Source organism: Scyliorhinus torazame, chromosome 5 (genome assembly GCF_047496885.1).
Source record: "Scyliorhinus torazame isolate Kashiwa2021f chromosome 5, sScyTor2.1, whole genome shotgun sequence".
NCBI lineage: Eukaryota > Metazoa > Chordata > Chondrichthyes > Carcharhiniformes > Scyliorhinidae > Scyliorhinus > Scyliorhinus torazame.
Window position 1 is genome coordinate 128,445,988 of NC_092711.1, and position 6,974 is coordinate 128,452,961.

Consider the following 6,974-nt stretch of genomic DNA (forward strand, 5'->3'; position numbering starts at 1 on the left):
ATTTGCTGCCCAGTAGTAGCTCCCCAGGTTTGGCAGCGCCAACCCTCCTCGGTCCCTACTGCGTTCCAGGAACCCTCTCCTTACTCTCGGGGTCTTATTCGCCCACACAAACCCCATAATACTCCTGCCTACTCTCTTAAAAAAGGCCTTAGTGATCACGATGGGAAGGCACTGAAACACAAACAGAAACCTCGGAAGGACCACCATTTTGACCGACTGCACTCTACCCGCCAGCGAGAGCGGTAACATGTCCCATCTTTTGAAATCCTCCTCCATTTGCTCCACCATCCTCGTCAGATTCAGTTTATGTCGGGTCCCCCAACTCCTGGCTATCTGGATCCCCAGATACCGAAAGCTCCCCTCCGCCCTCCTCAGCGGTAGGTCCCCTATCCCTCTTTCTTGGTCCCCCGCCTGTAATACAAAGAGCTCACTCTTCCCTACATTGAGCTTATAGCTCGAAAACTCCCCAAACTCCCTTAGAGTCTGCATGACCTCCACCATCCCCTCCATTGGATCCGCCACGTACAGCAACAGGTCATCCGCATATAGCAACACCCGATGCTCTTCTCCCCCTCGGACCACCCCCCTCCATTTATTAGACTCCCTCAATAACATGGCCAATGGTTCGATCGCCAATGCGAACAACAGGGGGGACAGGGGGCACCCCTGCCTCGTCCCTCGGTACAGTCGAAAGTACTCCGACCTCCGCCGGTTCGTCACTACACTTGCCATCGGGGCTCTGTAAAGGAGCTTAACCCAATTGATAAACCCTACCCCGAACCCAAACCTGCGCAGCACCTCCCAGAGGTACTCCCACTCTACTCGGTCAAAGGCCTTCTCCGCGTCCATAGCTGCCACTATCTCCGCCTCTCCCTCCTCCGATGGCATCATTATCACTTTTAAGAGCTGCCGCACATTGGTGTTTAGTTGCCTGCCCTTTACAAATCCCGTCTGGTCCTCGTGGATTACCCCCGGGACATAGTCCTCGATCCTCGTGGCCAGCACTTTTGCCAGCAACTTTGCATCCACATTGAGAAGCGAGATCGGCCTGTACGATCCACATTGCAGTGGGTCCTTGTCCCGCTTTAGGATCAAAGAAATTGTCGCTTCCGACATTGTCGGGGGCAGGGTCCCCTCCTCTCTTGCCTCATTAAAGGTCCTCACCAGTAGTGGGGCCAACAGGTCTGCGTACTTCCTGTAGAACTCCACCGGGAATCCGTCCGGTCCCGGGGCCTTCGCCGCCTGCATGCTCCCCAAACCCTTGCTCAGCTCCTCCAACCCATTGGTGCCCCCAAACCAGCCACCTCTTGCTCCTCCACCCTCGAGAATCTCAGGTGATCTAGGAATCGTCTCATCCCCTCTTCCCCCGCTGGGGGCTGGGATCTGTACAGCTCTTCATAAAAGGCATTGAATACCTCGTTTATTTTCGTCGCACTCCGAACCGTGGTTCCCCTTCCATCTTTGACTCCCCCTATTCCCCTCACTGCCATCCTCTTACGGAGCTAGTGTTCTAGCATCCGACTAGCCTTTTCCCCATACTCGTAGGTCGCCGCCTGCGCTTTCCTCCACTGTGCCTCCGCCTTCCCTGTGGTCAACAGGTCAAACTCCGTCTGGAGCCGTCGTCTTTCCCCAAGTAATCTTTCCTCCGGGGCCTCTGCGTATCTCCTGTCCACTCTCAAAATCTCCCCCACTAACCTCTCCCTTTCCATACCCTCTGTCTTCTCCCTAGGAGCCCTAATGGAAATTAGCTCTCCCCTGATCACCGCCTTCAACGCCTCCCATACCACCCCCACCTGCACCTCCCCGTTGTCGTTGGCCTCCAAGTACCTTTCGATACACCCCCTCACCTTCCCACACACCACCTCGTCCGCCAGCAGTCCCACATCCAGCCGCCACAACGGGCGTTGGTCCCTCTCCTCTCCCAGCTCCAGTTCCACCCAATGTGGGGCATGGTCCGAAACGGCTATAGCCGAATACTCTGTCCCCTCCACCCTCGGGATGAACGCCCTACCCAGAACAAAGAAATCTATCCGGGAGTAGGCTTTATGTACATGGGAGAAGAAAGAAAATTCCCTGGCCTGCGGCCTTGCAAACCGCCATGGGTCCACTCCCCCCATCTGATCCATAAACCCCCTAAGTACCTTGGCCGCCGCCGGCCTCTTTCCAGTCCTTGATTTGGAGCGGTCCAGTGCTGGATCCAACACTGTATTGAAGTCCCCTCCCATTATCAGGCCTCCTATCTCCAGGTCCGGAATGCGCCCCAACATGCGCTTCATGAATCCTGCATCATCCCAGTTCGGGGCGTATACGTTTACCAACACCACCCACGTCCCTTGCAGCCTACCGCTCACCATTACATATCGCCTGCCATTGTCCGCTACAATAGTCTTGGCCTCAAATGACACCCGCTTTCCCACCAATATTGCCACCCCTCTATTCTTCGCGTCCAGTCCCGAGTGGAATACCTGTCCTACCCATCCCTTTCTTAACCTGACCTGGTCCGCCACCTTCAGATGTGTCTCTTGGAGCATGGCCACGTCCGCCTTCAGTCCCTTTAAGTGCGCGAACACTCGAGCCCTCTTCACCGGCCCATTCAGGCCCCTCACATTCCACGTTATCAGCCGGATTGGAGGGGCTCTCACCCCTTCCCCCCCCCCCCCACGCCCCGCCGACTAGCCATCTCCTTTTCTGGGCCAGTCCCGTGTCCACGCCTCCCTGACCCTCCAGCCCCCAGAGGGGGGACCCTCGTCCCGACCACCTCTTCTGTGTCCCATTCCCTTTCGGCCAGTGCAGCAGCAACCCGTTTTCCCCCTCCCCCCTTCCCCCCCTCCCCTCCCCCCGCTAGACCCCTGTCTAGCTTTTTTGCTCCCACCATGTCACTCCCGTAAGTCAGCTGACGCCTGCTGACCCTGGCTTCCCCCGCCGTCCGATTGACCTCCCCGCGTGGGAGTCTCCCAATCCATATGCATTCCTTCGTTCCCCTTCCCGCCTTTCTTCCCGCACGTGGGAAAAAACCCCGTGCTTTCCAAAGCCCGCTCCGCCCCCTCTGGCGCAGCTCCTGTCACGGCTTTGTCTCTCTCCCCCAGCCCATGTAACATTTCCTGCGAGTAATTGACCCTCTATATACAACAACCATCACACATCAAACCCCAAAACATCCCCCCCACCCTCACAAACCCTCAGTTAGAGTCCAACTTTTCGGCTTGTACAAAGGTCCATGCCTCCTCAGGCGTTTCAAAGTAATAGTGTTGGCCCTTGTATGTGACCCACAGTCGCGCTGGCTGCAGCATTCCGAATTTCACTTCTTTCCGGTACAACGCCGCTTTGGCCCGGTTGAAACCCGCTCTCCGCTTTGCAACCTCCATGCTCCAGTCCGGGTATATTCGGATCTCTGCATTGTCCCACTTACTGCTCCGCTCCTTCTTGGCCCATCTCAAGACCCACTCTCTGTCCATGAACCGGTGGAACCTCACCACTATCGCCCTTGGTGGCTCATTTGCCTGGGGCTTCTTCGCCAGCACCCGATGTGCCCCGTCCAACTCCAGCGGCCTCGAAGGGGCCTTCGTGCCCATCATCGTCTCGAACATCGTGCTCGCGTATGCCCCGGCATCAGCCCCCTCCACTCCCTCAGGGAGACCCAGGATTCGCAGATTCTTTCTCCTCGACCTGTTCTCCAGGTCTTCGAGTCTTCCCGCCCACCTCTTGTGTAGCGCCTCGTTCTGCTCCACTCTCACTGCCAGGCCCACGAGCTCATCCTCGTTCTGACTGACTCTTTTCTGTACCTCCTGGATCTTAGCTTCGTGGGCCTTCTGCGTGATCCCAAGTCCTTCAATTGCCGAAAGCATAGGCACCAACATCACTTTGCGCATCTCCTCGCGCTGCTCCTCGAAGCAGCGCTTGATGAACTCCTGCACCTCCCCTTTGTCCCTGGCCGCCGCCATTTTGTTTTCTTTCCCTCGCTTCTCCCGTTGCTCCAGTGCCGCTCCTTTGGCCGTTACACTTCTGGTCCATTTCATAGAAGTTGGCAGTGTTTGCTTCACCAGTCTGCCCCAAAAAGTCTATGGAAACTCCTGAAAAAGGTCTGAGAGTCGGTTCCAGACGGGAGCTGCCGAATGCGCGACCTACTCCTCCATGGCCGCCACCAGAAGCCTCGTCCCCGCCTCTTCAATGGCCTTGGTAGATCCTTTCACAGTTGTTCCCTCTGCTGCTAGAATTCACCTTTGATAGAGTCAAGTCAGATTGCAGCTTTAAGCTTGCCCTTCCCCCGCCTGCATGCTGGAGGAGGCCTCTGTCTATTGCTGCAGATCAAGCCAAATCCTTCACTGTTTCTGCTGGGTCTGGCAGCCAAAAGACACAACATTCCTGGGGGACACCGTCAGGGGAATGCTGCAGTCTTCTTCCCACACCGGGAAATGTCAAACAAATGCCGTGGGGGCCCTGTAAAAGAGCCCAAAAGTCCGTTCCAAGCGCGAGCTGCCAAATATGCGACCGAGCTCTGCATAGCCGCACCCGGAATTCAGCCTGGGTCACATTGAGATCCAAAAAGACGAGGTGTTGGGTGACTTGAAAAATATTAAGGTAGATAAGTCCCCATGGCCTGATGGGATCTACCCCAGAATACTGAAGGAGGCTAGAGAGAAAATTGCTGAGGCCTTGACAGAAATCTTTGGATCCTCACTGTCTTCAGGTGATGTCCCGGAGGACTGGAGAATAGCCAATGTTGTTCCTCTGTTTAAGAAGGGTAGCAAGGATAATCCAGGGAACTACAGGCTGGTGAGCCTTGCGTCAGTGGTAGGGAAATTACTGGAGAGAATTCTTCGAGACAGGATCTACTCCCATTTGGAAGCAAATGGACGTATTAGTGAGAGGCAGCATGGTGTTGTGAAGGGGAGGTCGTGTCTCACTAACTTGATAGAGTTTTTCCAAGAGGTCACAAAGATGATTGATGCAGGTAGGGCAGTGGATGTTGTCTATATGGACTTCAGTAAGGCCTTTGACAAGGTCCCTCATGGTAGACTAGTACAAAAGGTGAAGTCACACGGGATCAGGGGTGAGCTGGCAAGGTGGATACAGAACTGGCTAGGTCATAGAAGGCAGAGAGTAGCAATGGAAGGATGCTTTTCTAATTGGAGGGCTGTGACCAGTGGTGTTCCGCAGGGATCAGTGCAGGGACGTTTGCTGTTTGTAGTATAAAAAAATGATTTGGAGGAAAATGTAACTGGTCTGATTAGTAAGTTTGCAGATGACACAAAGGTTGGTGGAATTGTGGATAGCGATGAGGACTGTCAGAGGATACAGCAGGATTTAGATTGTTTGGAGACTTGGGCGGAGAGATGGCAGATGGAGTTTAATCCGGACAAATGTGAGGTAATGTATTTTGGAAGGTCTAATGCAGGTAGGGAATATACAGTGAATGGTAGAACCCTCAAGAGTATTGAAAGTCAAAGAGATCTAGGTGTACAGGTCCACAGGTCACTGAAAGGAGCAACACAGGTGGAGAAGGTAGTCAAGAAGGCATACGGCATGCTTGCCTTCATTGGCCGGGGCACTGAGTTTCAGAATTGGCAAGTCATGTTGCAGCTGTATAGAACCTTGGTTAGGCCACACTTGGAGTATAGTGTTCAATTCTGGTCGCCACGCTACCAGAAGGATGTGGAGGCTTTAGAGAGGGTGCAGAAGAGATTTACCAGAATGTTGCCTAGTATGGAGAGCCTTAGCTATGAGGAGCAGTTGAATAAATTTGGTTTGTTCTCACTGGAACGACGGAGGTTGGGGGGGGCAACCTGATAGAGGTCTACAAAATTATGAGGGGCATAGACAGAGTGGATAGTCAGAGGCTTTTCTCCAGGGTAGAGGGATCAATTACTAGGGAGCATAGGTTTAAGGTGCAAGGGGCAAGGTTTAGAGTAGACGTACGAGGCAAGTTTTTTACACAGAGGGTAGAGGGTGCCTGAAACCCGCTACTGGAGGAGGTGGTGGAAGCAGGGACGACAGTGACATTTAAGGGGCATCTTGACAAATACATGAATAGGATGGGAATAGAGGGATACGGACCCAGGAAGTGTAGAAGATTGTAGTTTAGTCGGGCAGCATGGTCGGCACGGGCTTGGAGGGCCGAAGGGCCTGTTCCTGTGCTGTACTTTTCTTTGTTCTTTGTTCTTGTTCTTTGTCACCAACCTAGTGGGGGGGCTCCGGACCCTCCCTCCAGTAGAGACAGGCATATCCCCTCTGTGAGGACCTCCAACTGGGCCCCACCTACCTTGAATCCAGGCCCACACAAGATAATAATAATAATCTTTGTTACTGTCACAAGCAGGCTTACATGAACACACTTCAATGAAGTTACTGTGAAAAGCTCCTAGTCGCCACATTCCGGCACCTGTTCGGGTACACGAAGGGAGAATTCAGAATGTCCAATTCGCCTAACAGCACGTCTTTCGGGAGGAAACCAGAGCGCCCGGAGGAAACCCACGCAGGCACAGAGAGAACGTGCAGACTCCGCACAGACAGTGACCCAAGCCGGAAATCGAACATGAGGCCCTGGCGTCGTGAAGCAACAGTGCTAACCGCTGTGCTACCGTGCCACAGCCGCTGGAAGCCGCCCCCACCCCTACGTCGGTTCAGAAAGAGATTCTCGGCACCAACATTTTATCTAGCCCCCCCTCCCAACCCTCCACCTCGGCTGTCCACCCAACACCCCTCCTCTCCCTTTCCCTCACCCTTCCAACATCTGCCAACCATTCGTTCCAACTCAAATAGTGTGACTCTTAGTCTGGTGTTGTTTCTTGGTGTCCCTGATGGCTTTGTGGAGGTCGTATCTCGATTTCTTGTACAGGTCAGGGTCACCCGTCTGAACGCCTCAGTCCTGGTCTTCATTAGGGAGTGGACTTCCCGGTTAAACCATGCTTTCCAGTTGGGGAACCCACATACTACCTTCTTAGGCACGCAGTCACCGACACACTTGCTGTTAGAGC